The 22,865-nt window shown below is 42.7% G+C and overlaps 1 protein-coding gene across 1 annotated transcript in view; it reads left to right on the forward strand.

Annotated features, from left to right (window-relative positions):
• The window catches only part of SLC35F1 (solute carrier family 35 member F1), a 182,434-nt gene that overhangs the window by 96,560 nt on the left and 63,009 nt on the right, over window positions 1–22,865 (forward strand). The gene's annotated exons all lie outside the window — the stretch shown is intronic.

Raw genomic sequence — 22,865 nt, forward strand, 5'->3', positions numbered from 1 at the left:
CAATGAAACAAAGATAACATTCATTCATTCATTCATTTTATTGGTATGTCACTTTTCCACAAAATAAATCATCCTGAAAGCAGCTTGCTACAAAGAAACAGGGATACATTTCAGACAAACAGTACAAAAACAATTTCATAATAACATAGCAAAACAAAAATATAGCAACATACCATAATCATAATAACACAAAAATCACTTTTAAATTCTATAACTATAACAAGATTACTTAAAGAACATGCAGCATCCAACAGCAAAAATATCAAGGGACCTTCCCAGTTTCACTTTAGTCCTAGAAACAGCCCTCCCATGATGCTCACAGTCTGTCTCCTGCACAGTGGCGTAGTGTGGGGGGTGCAGGGGGGGCCGGCCGCACCGGGCGCAACATCTGGGGGTTAGGGTTAGGGTGCGCAAATCCACGGGTTAGGGGGCGCAAATTACTTGCCTTGCCCCGGGTGCTGACAACCCACGCTACGCCACTGCGTCCTGCAGCAACTTCTTATAAGGCCTTCAAGGGTCTTAGCTGCAAACGCTCCTTCCTTGATGTTACTCACACATGAGGGGATATTCATCAAGTTTGCAGATGGCACCAAACTGGAGGGGGTGGCTAATGCCTCTGAAGACAGAATTGGGATTGAAGAAGACCTTAACAGACCGGAGAATTGGGCTGGAACTAACAAAATGAATTTTAAAAGGGACAAATGTAAGGTTCTACACTTAGGCAGGAAGAACCAGATGCCCCACTATAAGATGGGGGATACCTGGATTGCCACTAGGACATGTGAAAAGGATCTAAGGGTCTTCATAGAGGACAGGCATAACATAACAGTTAAAGAAGGATGTTGACAAGCTGGAAAGTGTGCAGAGGAGGGCAACCAGAATGATCAAGAGTCTGGAAACCAAGCCTTATGAAGAACAGTTGAGGGAGTTGGGTATGGTAAGCCTAGAGAAGAGGTTATATGATAGCTATATTCAGATATCTTAAGGGGTGTCACATGGAAGATGGAGCAATTTTGTTTTCTCCTGCTTCAGAGCGTATGACCTTCAAGTTACAAGAAAGGAGATTCTGATTAAACCTCAGGAAAAACCTTGGAAGGTGGTGGACTCTCCTTTTTTGGAGATTTTAAAGAGGTTGGATGACCATCTGTCCTGTTTGATGTAGTTGAGATTCCTGAATTGTAGGTGGTTGGGCTAGATGACCCCAGGGTCCAGTCCTACTCTACAATTCTATGCCTGAGCAGAATGTGATTTCCCCCACTGCACACATGATTGCTGCACTTGTCTTAGGGCTGGAGAATTATCCAAAATAGCATGGGAAACTGGCATCAATGAAGACTGTAGTGTGTGATGGAAACTGGGAGAGGCACAGGCAGAAGAACCTTCCACACTACTGGAGCCCAATCAAGTATCCATTCTCAAGATGCTATCATTGAACCATCTCTTATTTCAGTCCTTAGATAAAATATACCTTGGACAGGCACATGCTTGAAAAGACAAATAGATGCTATGGTTTCTGAATTAATCTAGGTATCTCTACTCTTCCCTGCCTCTTCCACTTCAAGAGGTTTCCTGTTGAGATTAGGTGTGAGTAGGAAAATGCAGCTGGTTTCATGTCAAAGCCTTATAATAAATTCATGCTGTGATGGCCTGGGAATCCGATTCAGAGGCTGAACCGGAGGAATCCCAGCCTGCACAGGAGTCCCCGCCTCCAGGGCCGGCTGAACTGGGGCAGGGCCTTGATTCTGAAGCGCCTGCACCTGTGCCGGATCCTCAGGAGCAGGCACCAGGTGAATCCACTCTGGCTCCAGAGGTGACTGAGGACTCATTGCCTACAGGTGAGTCTCCCCCTGGGCCCAGTAACCCTTCAGCCTCTCCTGAACTGCAGAGGCTCAGGGCAGAGAGGCGAAGGGAACTGGTTTCTCCCAGGAGGAGTGCTCGCCTTAAGGCCAGGAGAGGCGGGTCTCCTGGGGGCCGGGACCGCCCCTGGCCTCAGAGAATATAAAGGCCAGTCAGCCCGGTCCCAGGTTGTGGGAGCAACGTCGTTGTTGAGTACCTGTTCCTGCCCGGACCCAGACCTGACCCTCCAGTGTTCCTGTCCCTGCCCGGCTTCCTGCTTCGGACCTCGCCCCACTCCTTGTGAACTGTTTCTAGTGACCCAGGACCGGGCTTTGACTACGCCAATGGTGACCTTCCCCCTGGGACCAGCACACATGCATTTAAATGAACAAATAAACAACTTCTCTCTCTCAATCAGAAAAGCTTGAGATGAATCGAGGAAGGACCTTCAAATAATATGAACGAAGTACCTATTGAGTTTTGACAAATATTTATTTTGCGATAGGCATAGCTTGCTCTTTTGTGGTCCTCCGAGTGCCCACCCTTATCCAAGTCCAGACCCTCTTGAGCTTCCGTAAAGCTACAGCATCTGGTGCTCTAAGGCTATTCACTGGGCTCTCAAGTGCTGGTTAACTTATTGGCCATGTTTTTGTGTGTAGACTTGAAATGTGGTTGTGGTCATCATCATTTCAGATGCTTCCTTTGTTGACATCTGTAAGTGGCTTGGCATCCTGCCTGCTGCTTAAATTATTCAACTTTGAGTCCCAGCCTTGTGGAGCAGACAGCACACCCTGTTGAGGAGAGTAATGTTCTCCTTCCCACTGGGATGGTTGTAATTAAAAGGAAGCTGTTGACTTCCACTGCGGAGGCTTCTAAACAAGGAGTTGTAAGTGTCTGTTAAAACCAAACCTGGCAAAGAATTGTCTCAGAGGCTGCAAAGATGACCTCTTTCAAAGAAAGCTTTTTCTCTCTCTCCTTCTAGGTGGATTGATAGAATGTAGCAGACACAAGTCCTATAGGTTTGTTTGCTCCTCTTGCAGAATATGGGAAAGCCTATTAATGGAGGCCTTCTCTCACATCCTTATAAGAACAATTAGAGGTTTCCCAAACCCATCAAAACCGGAACAGGATAATGAATGCCTGCATCATTTCTCCATTTCCCAGCTTAGGTGCCTTGTGGTGAAATATAGAGCAATTCTCCCACCGCTGCCATGCCTGTTGCAACTAGGCACTAATGCCACACAGTTGACTTGCTTCTAAAACCATGTGGCTTGCTAGGATCATAAAAGCCTAGTGTTCTTCTGTTCCTGACAATTAGAGCAAGGAGGGTTAGAGATAAGGCAGTGGTGTCAGAGCAGGATGAAGTGTGGAAAGAAGCAGAGCAAAACTGAAGTAGTGTGAAAAACAGAAACTAAGATGTGGAGCGAGGAGATAGCCTGTTATACCACTTAATAGCAGATCTTCAGCTATAGTTAATGGGGCAGGCAATGGAGACTTGGCATTAACTACAGGCATTGCAAAGATAACTAGAACAGCACAGAACCTATTTCAGATAGTGTGACTCCATCCTACGTGTATGAGTTTGTTTTTCTTAACTGGAATTTTGTGCAGAGTTTGCTACATTCTTTGCAGAGAAAGTGTTTCTAGCGTGGCTCTCTGCTGATTAGATAATACAGTTACATATAGTTCTTCATTTTTTATTTTCTGTGGACTATTTTTCTTTCATAGTGAAATCCAAACATTTGTCCAACAATTCTTGTGGTTGTATACAATAATTGCAGGAAAGGCTTCTGCTCACACAAGGCAAGGCACCTGAGATTAAGAGTCTCGTGCTCTACTGACTGAGCTATTTTGCCAATCCTTCCTATCTACTGCAACCCTCTATGCCATATCCCTTGTTGTTCCAGATGGTCCCCCAGTCCCCAGTAGCACTATTTCAAGGAACCTAAGGGGGGGGGACTTGGGGAAATTTGGGGCCCTACCTAGTGCAAGCAGAAGTACCTTCTGTTAGCACAAAGTCTTCACTAGATACAACTCTTATTTATTACCTGCCGGTTTTCCAGCCCTCTTGATGCAAATCTGTTTTTAAAGCATCTCCATTTGCTCAAACTCCCCATTAGCTAATGCTGTGGAGGATCCTGCACAGCCATTGAGATGTTCACTCACCACCGCAACACAATAAGAGAAAAATTGAGTGCCATTAGCAAAATGTTGCCTCAATGCTACCTTGAACTCCCTCTTATGTATGTCTTCAGCTCAACATTTGCCTTTACAAATTATTTATGCTTTAGTTTCAAGCATTTGCAGATGCTTCTGTCTTTGTCTGCAGGCAATTAGCACCACTATGGTTGATTTCCTGTGAGTAAATTAGTTTTAATTTCCACTCTGCTCCTTTTGCATGGCTCTATTACACCAAGATTTTGCAAAAGAAAAAGCAAAAGCTTTGCAATGCACTTTAACTCCGATACGTAGCTGAAACATTGGATTTTGGGCATACTTTGCAATTGAGACATGCTGCTTGCACCACATAGGTAAAGGTAAAGGTACCCCTGCCCTTATGGGCCAGTCTTGCCAGACTCTAGGGTTGTGCGCTCATCTCACTCTATAGGCCGGGAGCCAGCGCTGTCCGCAGACACTTCCGGGTCACGTGGCCAGCGTGACAAGCTGCATCTGGCGAACCAGCGCAGCACACGGAACGCTGTTTACCTTCCCGCTGGTAAGCGGTCCCTATTTATCTACTTGCACCTGGGGGTGCTTTTGAACTGCTAGGTTGGCAGGCGCTGGGACCGAACGACAGGAGCGTACCCTGCCGCGGGGATTCGAACCGCCGACCATGCGATCGGCAAGTCCTAGGCGCTGAGGTTTTACCTACAGCGCCACTCACGTCCCTCGCTTGCACCACATAGGTGATACTAATTTGAACAGTCTGGGTTGTTGTTGTTGTTTTAATTAAGCACAGATTAAAGGACTAGTAGTATTGACTGTGCTTAGTGATTGACTCCCATGAAAGGAAGCGAAATGGACAAAAGTCCATTTTAACCCCTTTTATCTGAGGGTAGGCAGCAAAAGTGGTTCCGTTTCCACTCTTCCCTTGGGCACCCCATTATCCCACTTTTGCAGAAGCCAAACAGGATGGAATAGTTTGCCTGAAAAGTGGGGTATGCAGCTGCTGCCGATCAGCTGACTGGTGGCAGCTCTAAACCCCAGTTCCTTTAGCACAGTAGTTTGATTTCAAACCATGCAGTCAAAGGAAAATGCTTCACCTGATATCACAGGTGACTAAGAGGTGGTCAGCCCCACCCACCTGCCATAATAGCCTATACAAGTTAGATGTCTCCACAAGTATTTAGACTGTGTACACATTGCCATTTACTCTGACTCCAGTGCAGTTCCATCATTGGTGTTTGAAACCAAGTGCACATGATGATAGCCAAAATCCATTTGTATATTGTAATTTCTTGAGGAATACTGCTGATTGATGTGTTTCCCCTCAAGCCTGCTTCCAGTGAATTTGAAAAAAAAAACCTAAGGCATAGTTAAGCTGAGGTGTGTACATTTTGGACATCCATTGCTCATGTGCAGAGACACCACATGCACAGATGATGGCTTTGGTGAGTAGGCATTTGGGGGGCTCCAAGTGCAGGGAAACAAATCAGGTAACTGTGCATACAGCAACATAAAATGTTACTTGAAACACAGCAGGGGCAAACTATCTCACTGCATTTTAAGCCACATATGTTCATGCCCCAATTTAAATGCCTCACCATTTTTCAGGCAGAGGGTCATTGAAAATCCACTTTAGGTAGATTTTATAGAGCTGTGTTTGGGTTGGATTAATGTCCAAGGCTTGGAAAAAAGCACTTAAACCCTGTAGTTATTCAATCCATTTGCTTCACTTTTTGACGAAAGGTCCTTGCTATTGAGGATGCAAATTTCAGCATAAAAATTGAAATTCACAGAAATGTGGCTCATTTCTACTCATACTGACTTCAAGAAGAATGTCACTGATATTTGCTTTGGGACATTGCAAATGTAGCTGGGGGAAATCAAAGAAACAGAAGTGGTGTAGCTTTAGAGCGAGATGATGATGTGCCTGGGATTCAGCTAACACCATTGTCCAACCGAGCATGAAACAAGCCTTCAAAGGTTAATAGAAGTCCCAGTACTAGACTATAGCCCTAGGAAAAAGTCTGGATATCATCTGACAACTTTTAAAAAGTTTCCATTGGTACATGATGCTCTTATAGCAATGTCTAAAAATGGAAGTTCATGTGTTGCTTCCATTTTCCAATGCAGGTGGGTATTATAAAACTACTATTGTGTGTTGGGAATTTGAGCCTGTACAGCGTAAAAGAGATCCAGTGGCTTCTCAGTCAATGTATAACATAATGGATTCAATCTATTTTTCATACGGCTGCCTTCCTCTTTAATTCCCAGATAACAATAAACATATTTGTCAAGTGTGTCAGGCCTGTTTTACACTTTACACGTTCAGGACCTGCTGGCGGACAGCGATGATCAAATTACTGTTATAGTGGCTGAATTTTTGAGTGCTGTCCATGAAGAAAGAATGGGCCATGATAGAGAGACTTAGTGGTTCTTAATGGTAGGTGATGTTGCTGTGTTGTATTATATTATCTATGTACATCAATTTATTTTTTGGAGTTAAGAATAGGACTGGGATAAATTGTGTTCGCTGAGCCCGTATTTTATACAGTCTGTATATGATGTTTGTTTGATAATGTGTGGTGTGCTATGCCTATTTATTTATTTATTGAATGACTTATTTACAAAAATCTTAGATCGGAATCTGTGGCCAGGTACAATTCTGAAATTGCCAAGAGAAAGATGTTACATGGAGATATCATTTTGTCTTTTCATAAAAGAGGTACTTGTGATTTTATCTTAAGCACAGCTTGAAGAAGCCCAGTCCCAAAGGGAGACACAGAAGAAATGAACATCCCCACCCTCTTGATTTGACTCACGTCATGCTATAAGCCAGGGGTGGGGAATCTCAGGCCCAACAGGCTTCATTATCTGACCCCCAGGGCCATCTCTAGGCTGTGACTTATCCCTGGATTACACTCCTTACTGCCCCTGCTGTGTGCCTCCCCCCCCCCAAGTGATTTTGACTGGCTGGAATATGCCCTTGAACTGTGGCAATGTCTGCTGCTTGACTGGATGTACAAAGTTCAGAGTCACATCCTTTGCCCAGCACAGTTTTGCCTCTGACCCCACCCACCCCTGGTTCCCTGGAAGGTTCCTCATTATATGTGCATAATTTGGAATGCACATGTTATGTACCGTATTTTTCGCTCTATAGGACGCACTTTTTCCTCTCCAAAAATGAAGGAGAAATGTGTGTGCATCCTATGGAACGAATGCAGGCTTTCGCTGGAGCCTGGAGAGTGAGAGGGGTCGGTGCACACCGACCCCTCTCGCTCTCCAGGCTTCAGGCAGCTATCCGCAAGCTTTCTGAGCGTGGCATGAAGCAGCCTGAAGCCTGAAGCCCAGGGAGCGCAGCGCCATCTCCCGGAAGCTTGGGCTTCCCCAGTCCCCAGCCCCGCAAGCTCCGGGAGCGGCGGCGAGGCTGAGCGCAATCTTGCTGCCGCTCCTGGGCCTGTTTTGGGGGCTGGGGTTGGGGGAAGCTCAGGCTTCCCCCGCCCCAGCCCCGCGGCTAAAAACGAAGCCAAGACAGCGAGCGGGATCCATCCCACTCGCTGTCTTGGCTTCTGCCAAAGCCCCGCGCAGCCTCTCCCGGCTGGAGAGGTTGCGTGTGGCTAAAGAGGAAGCCAAGACAGCCAGTGGCATGGATCCCGCTCGCTGTCTTGGCTTCTTTGCTCTTTGGGGCTGGGGGGGGGGATATATTTTTTTCCTTTATTCCCCCCCCCATAAAAACTAGGTGCGCCTTATGGAGCGACAAATACGGTATTTATAATATTATACGAGTCCTCTCTTTCTTTCTTTCGTTCTTTATTCAATTACATGCTTTTTTGGGCTGCTGGTGGGGACTGGGGTGGGGAGAGAAGTAAAATACCCTATCCTTAATATTTCTGTTCTTCTCAGTTTCTTTTTACTTTGTCTGACCATAGAGTCAGTGTTTTGACTCCGAGGGTTCATTGCTGAAACCTGCACTTGTTACTCCAAAGCACTCATGAGCACAGGGACTTGGACTTTGAAGCTCATTTCCACCATTTTCTAACTCACGAGTGGGCCTGAACATAACACAATGCTAGTCAGTTTTCATTGGTTACAGGTTCCTCCTCTCCCCACTCCATTTGACCAGCTGCTTAGTATTTTTAAAACATATCCTTGCAGAGAACAGCATTAGCCTGAATGAGATCCACAGCACCTAGCAGGTGAAATAGCTAGAATCCCCTTTTAACACTTCGATTAGTAAGCCATGCCTCACCCTAAGACTCTATTTGCTTTTTTAAAAAAAGATTATTTACCAGACCTTTGAAGAATAGTCACTATTTTATGTATACTTTGATCTGCAAGATGGCACCATGTTTGTATCCTCTTTCTCTTCCTGTATCAGATGATGATAATAAATTCATGGAGGATAAGGCTATCAGTGGCTACTAGCTATGATGGCTATGTTCTGCCTCCACAGTTGGAGGCAGCGTGCATCTAAATGCCAGTTGCTAGAAACCACAGGAGGGGAAAGTGCTCTTTTCACTTGCCATTACACAAATAACTACATCCATCTTGACCATACTCTGATATTTCCCAAAGCTGTCAACATGTTCACCTATATTGGCATATTGCTGAAAGAAGTACTGTTGGAATTACAACAGCAGAGATCATTCAGTTACTAACCTAAAGGTTAATTCTGTTGACAGTCAGCCAACCAAGAGAGAGGTGGTGGTGGTACTGTTGCCTAGTAGCCAGTCAGATTGGCATGATCCTTGCTAAAGTCATGAGTTCTGGTTGATTGGTTAGTTCTGTTTCCCCCCATATGGTTAGTAGTATTTCTCTCTGCTATAGATTAGGCTTGAACAGCTAAGAAGGACAAAATGTCTCTGTTTATTTCTTCTTGTATTGTATACTGTTTTCGATCGATTTACCCTATAAGCTATTATTAGTTTATTTTGTCTCTCAAGTCCGTCTACATTATTAAAGTGATTCTGTTAACAAGTACTTACAGTGAAATCTAACCACTTCTTCAAAACCACTATTAAAGAACTTTCTGGAACAGCTGAGCTTTTGCTTGTGTTCTGGCAGAATGAATAAGAGGATTAATGGAAGGGATGCCATTTAAACAATCATTTATCCTGTGGGAAGAATGTTTGAACGCACTTAAACATTGCATTTGTTTATACAAGGAACAGAGTCAATAGTCTCTCCTTAAATCAAGGGCTTGTTGTGTTACAGTTTCTGATGTGGGTTAGTTGCTCATTTGTGCAATAGGAGAGTAATTTTTGTTTCGTTGGTTGATTTCATTGATATGCGACTTTTCCACAGCAAACTGTTTCTAAAGTGGTTTACATCAAATGTCCTCTTGTCAAAATACAGAACATGGGATGGAGGAGAGAAACAAGTTTATGGAATGTATCAATAAATTCACAAAGAATGACAATTCAGCAAACGTTAAATAAATTCAATAATGCAAAAGATATCATCAGGATTGAAATGCGCAAGTACAGAGGTGTGTGAGCAATACCACAGAATTCCCTGTGAACCCTGTTCCATAAATCCACTTACCTCTTTGTCAGTGGCAACAGCCCCTCCCCTGTCTTGGGACTTCCCCATGCCCAACACAAAGTTCCACTTTGGCCAGAGGAGGCACCACTAGCATTGAAGGGAGAGAATCCACTTCTCTGTTCCTAAATGAACAATTTAGGGGAAGGATAGAAGGAGTGGTTCTCTCCTCTGGACTGGAGCAAAGGTTGAAGCAGCAGCAAGCCAAGGATAAATCCTGGCTACAGCCCTTGGCTTATTTGGAGCAAGACAAACTATGGGCCTGAGTTTAGATGGAATGTGACACCTGAAGTGTAGGTGGGTTCCCACAAGGCAAGACACAGTGATAACAGCAAGATTACCTTTATTCAACTAACAGGGCTAGACAACAAGGACAAAGCAACAGCTTATATACATTTCTGAAGGCCTGGGCCGCTCCCACTGCCAATGTGATTGTCTATCTAAACTTCCAAGCTGCAAATCATAACTCAGAGTTTAAGGGCCAATGGCAGAGGCCCAAATCCTGAATTCTTCTGTGATTGGATATCACGTATCAAATCAAAACACAGGAGCTCAGAATCCTCAGTCCAGACTCAAGCTCAGGCAAACACAGACCACTGAATACATAACACCAGCAATCTGTGGCTCAGCTCCCCATAGGAGCAGGGATGTGAGAGGAGCAAAGCAACCATGGTTTTCTCCCTGTGCACCAGCACACTTGTTCATTCACAGTAAACCATAGTTTGGCTTTGCATTACATGTAGTCCAGAGCAGGAGACAATACTGAGCTAGGTGTTCCTATGGTCACACTGCAGAGAAAACGTAAAAGCAAAACTAAAGGGAATAGCAAGATTCTATATCATTGACAGGTTGGTGGGTAGCTGGCTTGCTTGCTTGCAGCAGGCTGCAAACCGCTGGCTCCTGTAAATGAGAGGGAAAGTTATTTTTCCCTCTTCCTCATTCACTCCAATCATGATTTTGGAAAGAGGGCTCATGTCAGCTTCTCTGGGTTGCAACGTGAGTAAACAGGATTCTTTGGCAGCAAAGTGCACTTCATTTATGCTTAACTGTCTCTCAAGACTCTATGGGTGATGCATTCTCCTAATCTCTCATTGGGCATGAGAGCAGCAGGCAGTGTCTGGGAAGATGCTGGAGGAACTACAGTGTGTTCACCAAAGAGCCTTCTTCCATCCTATTCATAGGTACTTGGAAGTGAGCACTACTGAACTCCTTGGCCCTTATTCTGAGAAAGCATTCACAAGCTCATGCTATTACAACTTGCTCTAGCTAAATACAGTGGGGTTGAGGGAGCTGGAAAAAAAGAGATGGGGAAATTGATGATCGAACTGAAGAGGTCACAAGCAAATTACTAAATGAGTTTTAGCATGAAACAGTGAATTGCCCAACTGGCAATAGAGCTGTAGATCAGGGGTTAACCAACTCAATTCCCTTCAAATGTTGTGGGGCTACAACTCCCCCCATCCCTGACCATTGTCTATGCTGGCTGGAGCAGATGTGAACTGGAGTCCAACAACATATGGAGAGAATTGTATTGACTACTCCTGCTATAGACAGGGATAATGTTATTGGTTCATCCATCTTTCTGTGCATCCTGAATTGAATGCAAAACGAATGCATAAAAAGGTGAGGGAGATCTGTTGGGAGTGGCATTAACATTTAATTCCATTTCTGTCTGATGCATTTCATAAGCCTCTCAAGGTGTTTCTATTTAGTAAACAGATGCCCCACTTCCTCTACCTGGAGGGTAGTGGATGGATTTATCTTTATTTTATTTTTTCTGTGTGAAAATGCTGTAATTTGAATCCTACCGCCGTAAGCAAAATTCAAGACCAAGGTTGCCTCCCATTTTATCCTACAGCAGCCGTCACCTTCAGTTTATGGAATCTTTAAACATTCATCAATTCAAGCTGCTAGGAAGCATAGAGGCTTATGCATTCCCTTCACGTAGCCACAGCGTTTATATGGCAGGTTTTGAAGTGTGGTTACAAGATGATAACTGTATTGCCTGAAGGCGCTAAGTCTTGCTTTGCCAGAATTGTGCTTTGTATGCAATTAGTGTAAGAATTCAAAGGAGTGGAGTTTATCCTCACCATCGTCTCTCTCATTATAAATGGATCATAATGGAGGAAGAAAGCAGTCTCTGCAGCGCCTTCCTTAAGTGTTCATTAAATCAAATGCTCTACAACACAGCAGGCTGTGAACTAGGGATAACTGAGGAGTGTGATCTTTGCCCATTCTGATACAAACTGACCTGATCTGCTCCTCTTGAACTAACGTGGATTGGAAATTAGCAATGCACTGCACTTTGCAGGTGTCAACACAGTGCTGCACTTTTTTTAAAAAAAGACATTGGCATGCTTTAAAAATGCATACCTTGAGATAAAATGCATTTAGAAATGCATATCTTAAAAGGGCATACCTTCAAATATATATTTCAGTGCAAGTTTTTATGAGGATTTTTAATAGTTATATGACAAAAGTGCTTCTAAGCACTTTACAAGCAAAAATAAAAACAAAAAAACCATAAGTTGGGAACCTTTTTCATCCTGAGAGCCACATTCTCTTTTGGGCAACATGCCACTGGTGGTCAGTGCCAGAGACATTTGTACACCCTTCTCAGTGCTCCAGCCAGATAAGCAAGAGGCATCCTCAGAGTTGAGGGACACATTGCAGCCAAGCAAAAACAACCGGGGTGCAAAGCAAGGCCAGGGATGGTTATGGTCTGGAGAGAAAGGGTTTAGCCTGGGGATTCCTAGAGGGCAATATTTGGGCCCCACAGGCCTGTTGTTCCCCACCCATTCTAGGACATGCTTTTGTTTTAAGCAGGGGAAATGGTGAAGGCACCTGTGTGTGCGTTTGAGCATGTCTTGGAATCTTCTGCAGTGGGCTTGTGTTCTGTGACAATAGAGTTGATTTCAAAAGGGTTCCCTGAAGGTAGAAAGGCTGTATTGTAAGCCATGCTCTGAAGCAAAACACGATAAAATTTAAAACAGTCTACTGTCATTGTTCCTTATGTGGAAAACCTCCTTGAAGAAATGAACGGTATGAAAGGCCTTCACAGACACACACACACTCTTTTATGCAATATTATTTCTGCTGCAAAACATAAGAACATCAGAACATTTAAGAAGCCCCACTGGATCAGGCCAAATACACATGTGGTATAGCATCCTGCTCTCACAGTGGCCAAGCAGATGCCTGTGGGAAGTCCTCAAGCCCTTAAATAGATGGTGGGAATTAGGCTTGATGCAGTATCAGCAAGATTTGAATTCTTAGATGAAGAGCCCATGGTCTGAAGTAAACAATTCAACCTTTCAATTTAAATATAAGCTGTAGTAAGAAAACACAAAAGCTTGAGAGAGGAAATATATACTTTTGTGAAATTAAATTAATTGCATGTAGAAGGTTCTTTGTGGTCTAAATCAGGTGAGGATTCTCTCTCGTCCTTTTGATTAATAAAACAGTGGGAAGAAATGATAATTTATATAACAATGTGTTAAATATTTCCTCTTGAACAGAGATGCAGCTACTCCAGGTAAGGCAACCTTTTTGGTAGCTGCTGCCATGGAAACCAAGCTACTACTTTCTCGTTGGAAGAATAGCCCCTTGTGGAGAATAGATCTCAGTACAAAATTTCAAGATTTTTTGGAGTTTCATGTGGCATAGTGGTGGCTTTTTAAAAGATCACAGACCTGCACAGTCCAAGGGCAGGTGTGTCTGGCAGCAAGTCTGCATGCTCTTCTTCATATTGACTTTTTCATTTTATTTATCTGAAAGGGCCTTATTTGGGCTGGCAACAGTACACCAAATTGGTGGATAAAACCTTACCCCACACAGTGCTAAGGATGTTATATTATACATTTTCCGATTAGTTTCTGGTTCTCAAGTGACGTGAATGTAAAGAAGAATTGAGAGTTAAGAACTAATGTTACATTTATTTGACAAAATAGTAAATTTATTCCGTTCATAAAATGAATAAAAATATTAAAACAGCACTCTTAAAACATTGATAAAGGCCAAATGCACATAATTGTGGTTACTACCTCAGAACATTGGATATGTGTTTATTTAATGTTTAAATTGGAATAGCAGGCCGCTGAAAAAGACTGTTGAAATGCATTTGGCTAAATGGTTATTAAAGAAGACTCATTTCTACATGTTTCTTTTTTTTAAGATATTTATTAAGATTTTCCATTTTATACAAACCAAAAAGAAAAAGAAAAAAGAGAAAAAAAGATTAAAAAGAAAAAATATTAAAAACACATAAATTTCATATCATATTTTCCAATAACATATTTCCTTGACCTCCTCATACCTCCCCTTCTTGTATTCCAGTTCAAATTGTTCATCCAGCAAATCCTTATCTCATAGCATTACAGCTATAAACCTTATTTTCAATCCATCTTCTTAAATTATTGTAACTTATACTTTTACTTATGTACAAAAAAGAACTATTTTTTCATATTCTTTTGTATCATTACAGCTAATAACCCCTTAATTTCAATCCAACATCACTCAGTGTTCCTTAATGTTACAATATTTTTGCAAATAGTCTTTGAATTTCTTCCATTCTTCTTCTGCCGATTCTTCTCCCTGGTCAAAATTCATTTCTACATGTTTCAATGGTGTTTAAACTTCTGAGGGTGGTGAAATTAACAAAAGGGACCCCTCTGCTGATCTTAACACCTGAGAGCATCTGTAGGGGAAGAGGTGGCCTTTCAGATATTTGGGAACTAAGTCTTCAGGGTTTTAAACACTAACATGAGGATTGCATTGCATTGGGACTAGAAATGAGCTGGCAACCAATGCAGCTATTTTAAAACAGGATTTATATGAGTTCCCCAAGCTTAAAAGCCTGCTCCTTCCTGGGGTGTGCAACCTGTCCAAAGCAGGCCATCTTCCCATCCCCTGGTCTCAAAAACTTTGCATACATCTCTGCCTTCAGGCAGCAGATAGGAAGGGAAGTGGTGGAAGGGAAGTGGTGATTTATTTATTTATTTATCATCTTCCTTTATTAAATTTATTCATACAGTATTCTTTATTTATTAAATTTCTATGCCGTCCTTCATCTGAAGATCACAGGATGGTCTACATTATAAAAACACAAAAAACCCACTTATCATAGTTTTACTATGTTGTGTATCTAAACATATAGCTTGCCCCTGTGGTTGCTCTTATATTAATGTTTATAGTCACACTATACAGTTTCTGAATCTCAAGGTCATTTTGGTGTCTTGTGTACAACATGCTGAAAAATTCAGAATAGTAATAATTCCTTCATATGATGCCAACTATGTATTCATCACCCAGAATGTGAAATGCAAGTTCCAGTTCAGTCCATAATCCCAATGTTGAACTTTCATTTTTATTTTTCAGAACAGAGTGTGTCTGTGTGTTTTTAAAAAAATTAAATTATATTAGATTATTTTAGCATTGCTTAAGAAGAAACCACATGCAATCAGAGCGAGCTACTGTATTCAAAATTCAAATTTATTCAGCAAATCAAGTGAAAAACCTGATTTAATCTCACTTTTGGTGAGTTTACTGCTTTAAGAAACTGATCCATCCTTAAAGCTTTTGTGTGTGTGTGTGCACAGTTTCTATTTAAAGCTAAGCGGCTGTGAAAATTGTCACGAAGCAGCTTGGTTACCTTATTAGCTTTACTGGAAAATGCTAAGGCTAAAATAATTTCAGACTAAAATCCTATGTGTGATCAGGTTGCAGTCCTAGGCTGCTTCCTTGGGAGTCAGCCCCATCAAACTTGGTGGGAATTGTTGACATGTGTCGGATTTTACCGTTAAGTGTCTTGTTTTAATGTCCTCAAAGACAACCACCAAGGTGACAAGTAAGCCAAGGACATTGAGATGAGATGGCGTGGCAGGTTGAGCAATGGGTTGGATAGGGATGAGCAACCTGAAATTGAGTCCAAATTTGAATAGGTGGTAAGGACCCAGGAGTATCTGTAACCTGCAAATACCTCTGGATCCAGCCCTGCTCCTGGAATCATGGGTGGCAGCAATAGTAAAGTCTGCATTTTTACCAGTTGCACCTGACTTGCCAACTTTTACTGTTCCTAGAGGAGCTTAACTTCCTCTTCTTCCTTCTTTGGTAATCTTAAGGAGCAACTCTGCAATATATTCTACACGAGGAGGCCCTTGAAAGTTGTTCTGTAGCTCTGAAGTGAATGCAAAATGCTCGGGTGTGTGCCCGTTTATAAGGCACTGGCTGTTCGTTCCTTTTCAAGCTCCTATAGGATTCATTTCCCCACTGATGAGAGGATTCTCCATAACTGCAGCTCCATATGGGGAAACAGACAGAAAAGACAAATGAGGAAACACATTCAAACAAAGGAGAATCTAGAAATTTGGACTGGGGCTTATCACAGATATCTTCCAATTGTTGTGGCTTGATCTATTCTGTTAGCTGCTTTGCAATGCGCCTTAAAAACCTATGCTTATTTAATAATAATTTAATAATACAGTGGTACCACGGGTTACAAACGCTTCAGGTTACAGACTCCGCTAACCCAGAAATAGTACCTCGGGTTAAGAACTTTGCTTCAGGATGAGAACAGAAATCGCGTGGCAGTGGCGCGGGGCCCCATTAGCTAAAGTGGTTAAGAACAGTTTCAGGTTAAGAATGGACCTCCAGAATGAATTAAGTTTTTAACCCGAGGTACCACTGTAATTAAAGCAAAAGTGTCTTGATGCTTCTAAAGAAGACATTTGTTTATGGTGATGGTTATTGTGGTTGGCAGGAGGGCATGGTGTGGACCTCAGGAAGCCCAAATTGTTATCAGTTGGCTGATATCTTGTTGAGAACTGAAGTGTGAAATGAGGATCCTCAACATGGACAGCTGCAATCCTATTATTTCCATGTCCCTGTTGGTTATTGGGAGAATTGCTGATCCTGTCCTGGCTGAGGCTGATGGGAGTTGTAGCCCAAAACATCTGGAGGGCACCAGGTTGGTGAAGGCTGCTTTAAGATTTATTACTTGATAATCCCATTCTGCCCTTGGAAGGTTATAAACTTATTATTTTTCTAGTTTGGCGTGCTCCTGATTTAGGGTCCTCTTCTCTGGTTTCCATAGCTTATTGAGAAGATTTAAGACAATTTATTTTGCAGGAGGGAAGGCTAGACTGAGAAATACATCTCTCTTGGGCAAATTATGAAAGCTTCTTGGTGGATAATTTATGGCTGCTTACCTTGTAACCAAGTAAGACAAATCACTCTCAGCATGCCTTCCATGTATTTATAGTAGCCATTCAGATATCTTGGTTATGGTAGGAACATCACAGCAAATGCCAACATAACGGGTATCTGCAGAATTCTTCTACACATTCTGTAAAGTTATCCAGTGTAAGAGAATATAGAGGTGAAGGAAGGAGAATAACCACTGCTGGATATCAGAGAAGTCTGACAGAAATGGAAACAGGAGTGGAAATAACCAGTGTTTAGATTCTTACCAGCAACTACACAGCCACAGCTTGTAAAACTAAATAGTAGGTCTGGATGCCTTTCTTACCCCCTTTACCAAGGCTCTGTTGAAACCAGCCCACCCTCCATACCCCACAGTCAGCAGAGCCCTATGAAGTCTCACAAGGTAGCATTTGACAACCTCAACATCAATTTCTATTTCTTATCAATATCCGCCCCTCCCCGCCACCACCATTTCTATATTTATTTCTACCAGTTCTGGAATGGCAAATTAATGCCAGTCAACCTGTTTCTTTGTGCTGCACCAGTAAACATAGGTCTCGATAAAATGACGCCAATAAACAGCATTTTCTGTTTCTCAGCCCAGTGGTTCATTCGATTTACTCATTCCAGCTGGGCATAATAAGATTCCCCAGGATGATTTTCCGTCAAAGCTGACTGCTCCTTGAATCAGTCAATTAGCCAGACAGACTGCATGCACACTTTGGATGGACGTTATGATGATGGATGACAAATTACAAAGGAAAAGTGGGATTATGACTCTTGATGCATGATCAGAATAGACTTCAGGTTGATGTCTCAGCTTTGAGCTTCCTCTTTTCTGCCTTTGACAGGGATTCCACAAGAGAATGTGGTGCATGTTTATGGACAGATATTTTCTGTATCCTCAGTATCGTGGCCACTGGTCCCATCACCTCCTGGCAAATAGAAGGGGGGGAAATGTAGGCAGTGAGAGATTTTACTTTCTTGAGTTCCATGATCACTGCAGATGGTGGCAGCAGTCACAAAATTAAAAGATGCCTGCTTCTTGGGAGAAAAGCAATGAGAAACCTAGACAGCATCTTAAAAAGCAGAGACACCACCTTGCCGACAAAGTTCCGTATACTTAAAGCTATGGTTTTCCCAGTAGTGATGTATTGAAGTGAGAGCTGGACCATAAAGAAGGTTGATTGCTGAAGAATTGATGCTTTTGAATTATGGTGCTGGAGGAGACTCTTGAGAGTCCCATGGACTGCAAGAAGTTCAAACCTATCCATTCTTAAGGAAATCAGCCCTGAGTGCTCGCTGGAAGGACGGATCGTGAAGCTGAGGCTCCAATACTTTGGCCACCTCATGAGAAGAGAAGACTCCCTGGAAAAGACCCTGATGTTGGGAAAGATTGAGGGCACAAGGAGAAGGGGACGACAGAGGACAAGATGGTTGGACAGTGCTCTTGAAGCTACCAACATGAGTTTGACCAAACTGCGGGAGGCAGTGGAAGACAGGAGTGCCTGGTGTGCTCTGGTCCATGGGGTCACGAAGAGTCGGACACGACTAAACAACAACGAACAACAACAGTTGTCTAAAGAAACCCCCCTCTGATTACATCCTGCCCATTATAATGATGGCCATTTCACTAGTTCCATAGAACTTAATGTGGATGTTCATCTTGTGCTCAGTTTATGTTTCATTTTGAGATCTCCTTTGGCAGAAACCTCCCCCCCCCCACTACGTCCAATAAAATGTGTTTAAAATGAGTGTTTTCAAAAGCCAATACCAGTGGGCCATACTGATGTAATATTCTGCCGCACGTGAACATGGGCTATCATTGTTAGCAAAGACACTTAAATAGACAGCGTCCAGAGAGAAAAGAAATCCTGGTAAGCATTTTCTGAGAAAACGGAACAAAAGCAGTGCATACCAGAGCTTTCCAAACTGTATGTTGCGTGTGTCGGCTGCAGTGTGTAGGTGTGTCATGCGAACGTTCCCCACGCTTCTCCTGCAACTGGGAAGGGGTTAGTTTAACCTATGGTTTGCTAGTAAAACTGGATTCCTGTGCTGTGAAATGATGCATGTCTAAAAAGTGTGTCATCCATATGAAAAGTTTAGAAAGCTCTGGTGTAGAATGTGAGGTGAAAGAAGCAGAGAGGCTTTGTCTTTCTTACATCAGAATTTATACATAACAGGCAGACATTCAACCAAACATACAGAGGAAAAATTCCCTCAGAACTGCACCACCAGTCAGAGCATGTTCTACCTTAATAAACATCATGCCACTTTGTTTGGTTGGCTAGCTGACTTCAACACTAACATAATTAATCCTTTAGTTGCACATGGAATGTTCTTTGCTTTTGCACTTCTAACAGTCACTTTTGAAGCATGCCATTATTGCTTCTGCTCTCCAATGTAGCACATCTGAATAGTGGGCATGCCTGCAATATGAACAGATCCTTGAAAAATGCTAGGTTGCAACTTGACATCTTTATATTGTATATGTGTTTTGACATCCTTCACCCTTTGGTTGTTATGTCAAATAATGCACTGAGGTTTGAATTATTTCATTCTCTTTCACATCTCAGTGATTAGTTATAAAACTTAGCAGTAGAAAAATCAGTGCCACTACAAAGCAAAATCCATATGGAGCATGACTGCAAATGTCACAACATTTCTCAACCTGTATTGCTTATGAGACTTAAAATATACTGAAACATTCCCATCAAAGCTGTGCATTTTGGGTGTGTGTGTTTAATATTCTCTGTGTATAGTCAGTTTTGTTGGGTTTCCTGTGAGCAGATTTAAAAGCAAGCTATTTTCTTGCTCATCTTCCTGCAGCTTTCAGAAATAGCTTCTTGCATTGATTTTTTATAGTTGTGCCAGACCGAAGAGTTTTATGTTGACAGCAAGTAAGAGTCTCATTTTGTAAGCAAGCTTCCAAGCAAGGCTTCTGTGTAAAATCTCTGCACTTATATCCCTTTCAAAAGAACAGAACCCTGGACACAGGGGCCCCTATGTTGTCTCAGTACACAGGAGAGGCCAGGAGCATATAATGAACCTCTGTGCGCCACTTTCCCACCATGTTTTGAATGGCACATGTGACCCAGAATATGTGTTATCACCCCTTGCTTTATTTTATGGCATGTAGCTCTTCCATGTCAAGCATGCCATAGAAACAGAATTGGATAGTTGGAAGGGATACCCCGTGGGTCATCTAGTCCAGCCCCTTGCAATGTATGTGGCCCCCCTTCCAATTTGAAACCATGCTGGACTGCAGTATTATGTGTCACATAGCTTGTTTTGTTGGGTATTTTGTTAAATAGGAGCCTCAAGGGCCCCAATCCAAATCAGGCCCACTGCACAGTGGGGGCGGGGACACTATACTGCAATTCCAACTCCACTTTCCAAAGCTACTGCTTGCAACAGAAGGAAAACTTACCTATTCAGAGGAAGTGAAATAGCAACTTGCGCTCTGATATTCGTTGTGGCTGTAGTGCTTGGGTGGGCAACGGCCCTCCCGACATGCTGCCGTTTCAGTCTTTAGCCACCTGTCCTCCCCAACAAACAACAAGCAAGCAGCGTCAAGTATAGAAAAGTGACTGTGCATTTCACGTATCTTGAGTTTGGCTCTGTGCCAACTTTTTCCAGTCCAAGGCCCTCAGGGGCCACATGCCAGTGGTGGGTGGGACCAGAGGCAAAAGTGGGTGGGGCAAGGGGTACAAAATCTACCTTTGTATAGCAGTCTTGTTTCCACATGCGTGTATTCTTCTGCCCCCCCCCTCCATCCATGGAAGCAAGAGGCATTACCAGTAAAGAAGGTGGTCTACGTGTAGGGATTATGTGCAGATCTAGATGAGCTACTATGGTAAACCCCTGGCACTGCACGTGTAGGAGGCCCCTACCACACTGCTATGTTGTGTCATTAAAACCCCATGCTCTTCTAATTGCTTCTCATTCTTGTCATGCATTCATGACACACACAAAAGTCTGAGCTGTTGTTCTAACAGCCAAGATATTACTGAACTATTGATTTGGGAGGGTTTCCTCCTCCCCCGCAAGGCTCTCACAGACTTGCATCGTGTGCAACTTTTATGATGAACTGTCTGCTGCTTTAGTAAGGGGTTGTGAGGTCATCGTTATTTATGGTTTTTAAACAGATCCTTGGCTGGTATTCATTAGCCATCCATTGTGTCAGTGGACCTGAGCCAGTCAGTTAGAGGATTATTTCCTAAAATGGTTTGGTGTTTTGCTTGAACCAAACTATGCTGCATATTCTGTATTCCTTAAGATGCCACAGGTAGGACAGTGGTCTGCTGTTTTAAGAGATAATAGCATACATTAAAAACGATATAAATTTCCTGTCAAGTGTTTTCCAGTATAATCCTGTACACGTTTGCTCAGAAGTAAGTGAGTTGAGTTATACTTATGCTCAAGTGGATATATAATTGCAGCCTTACTTATTTTAGTTTCATGCATATGCAACCCAGGTACTGAGAGCTGCATGCCAACAAACTAGGTGTGGTTCAAACCTGGAATTCAAACCTCCAGCCCTCTGCCTAAAGTGCCTGGGATTTTATTCATATGCTTAAGATGTGTGGGGCGGAATTCAATGCCTATTTCATTTGGAATAATTGTATAAAGTTAATTAGTGCAGAACAAAGAAAGTAAGTTGTTTGAATCAATTATAAGAAAGCAGTGTTAACATACACCTTCCCCTTGAGTTTTTAGAGGAGCGCCATGTGTCTGGACAATAAAAGAAAACCAAATAGGATGTCTAATAAATTTATGATAAATATGAAGGATGTAAATCCAAAATGAGCTGTGAAAAAATCACTGCTACTATGCAAGTTCACAGGAAGGGAGGGGTACAATATAATATTCCTTTCCAAGTCTTGACCTAGGTTAGTAGCAGTGTTTACAACCACCTGTTGCCATAGATGCCAACCCCTATAAGTCACATCCAAGCAACTGAAAGCTTTCTAATTGGTGTTCAGTTTTCTGTAGAGGATTGCTGGGTTGGTAGAGGGGGCCTGGAAGAGGTGGAGAGTTCTTGCACACTGGAAAATTTGCCTGCCCACACCAGAACAGGCTAGGGGTTTCCCTCAGTCTTCAACAATTCTTAGGGAAAGCCATCTCATACAGTTCAATGGTCAACCCCACCTTGAAAATTCCACTCTCTTTTCCCAGTCCCTTTGAATAAATCCTCATCTGGCTGCTTAAAGAGCCTCCCAAATGGGTTTGACCCAAATGAGAGCCATTAATTTGCTTCATTTTGTGAATACAAATTCTAGTAAAGGTGTACCAGATATCTCCCTTCCTTTCACAATATACATTCTATGTGAAAGTGGTGGTGAAATTCATTGGCTTGAGGATGAATTTTAAGAATTTGGCGGGGAGGTGTCTTACTTTAAGAGCTGGGATAATGGAAGAGCTCTTATTTCTAAAGAAGCTTTGCTACCACTTCAAGCAGTGATTTGGCTCCCCCCTGCTGCTGGTGCTGGGACAGAATGCCCCAAGGATTTATGCTGTGTCATGACATAACATCATCTCCACAGGTATTCTTTGGGTTGGAGGAGATGGCTGCCTCTATTGTTGTCGGTGAAGTAGATTGCAGACAGCTGGGATTGCTATAAAGTTGCATGTTCACGTGGGGGAAGCACTATGAATTGAAGGGGTGTAGCAGCCTCCCCCAAGCTGGTGCCATCCAGACGTTTTGGACTACTGTACAGTTCTCATCATGTCTAACCATTGGCTCTGCTGGCTGGAGCTGAAGGGAATACCTCTAGGAATACAAAGAGGGCACCAAGATGGGGAAAATTGGGGAGAGTTGCTGCTTTAAGTGTGTTCCTTTCCTGTGCTACCAGCATCCTGACCATAACCAATTTTAGCCATTTTACTTATTTTTTATGGTGGGACAGCTTCACCAGTGGCATGTTCCATTGGTATATTTTTCAAGGAGGTATAGCTGGTGTTTGACCAGTTTCTGTACTTCTTCCTGTTCCTGTAGCGCTTGTAGCTGGTAGATACTCTATTTACCTTGACTCCATATCCATTCACAAATAAGTTAATGTAGGCTCCTTAAGCATGACTTACTTCTTTTGATTGTGAAAAATTCTCTCTTCCGTCATCCCCTC

This window comes from Podarcis filfolensis (assembly GCF_964270895.1).
Source record: "Podarcis filfolensis genome assembly, chromosome: 3".
NCBI lineage: Eukaryota > Metazoa > Chordata > Lepidosauria > Squamata > Lacertidae > Podarcis > Podarcis filfolensis.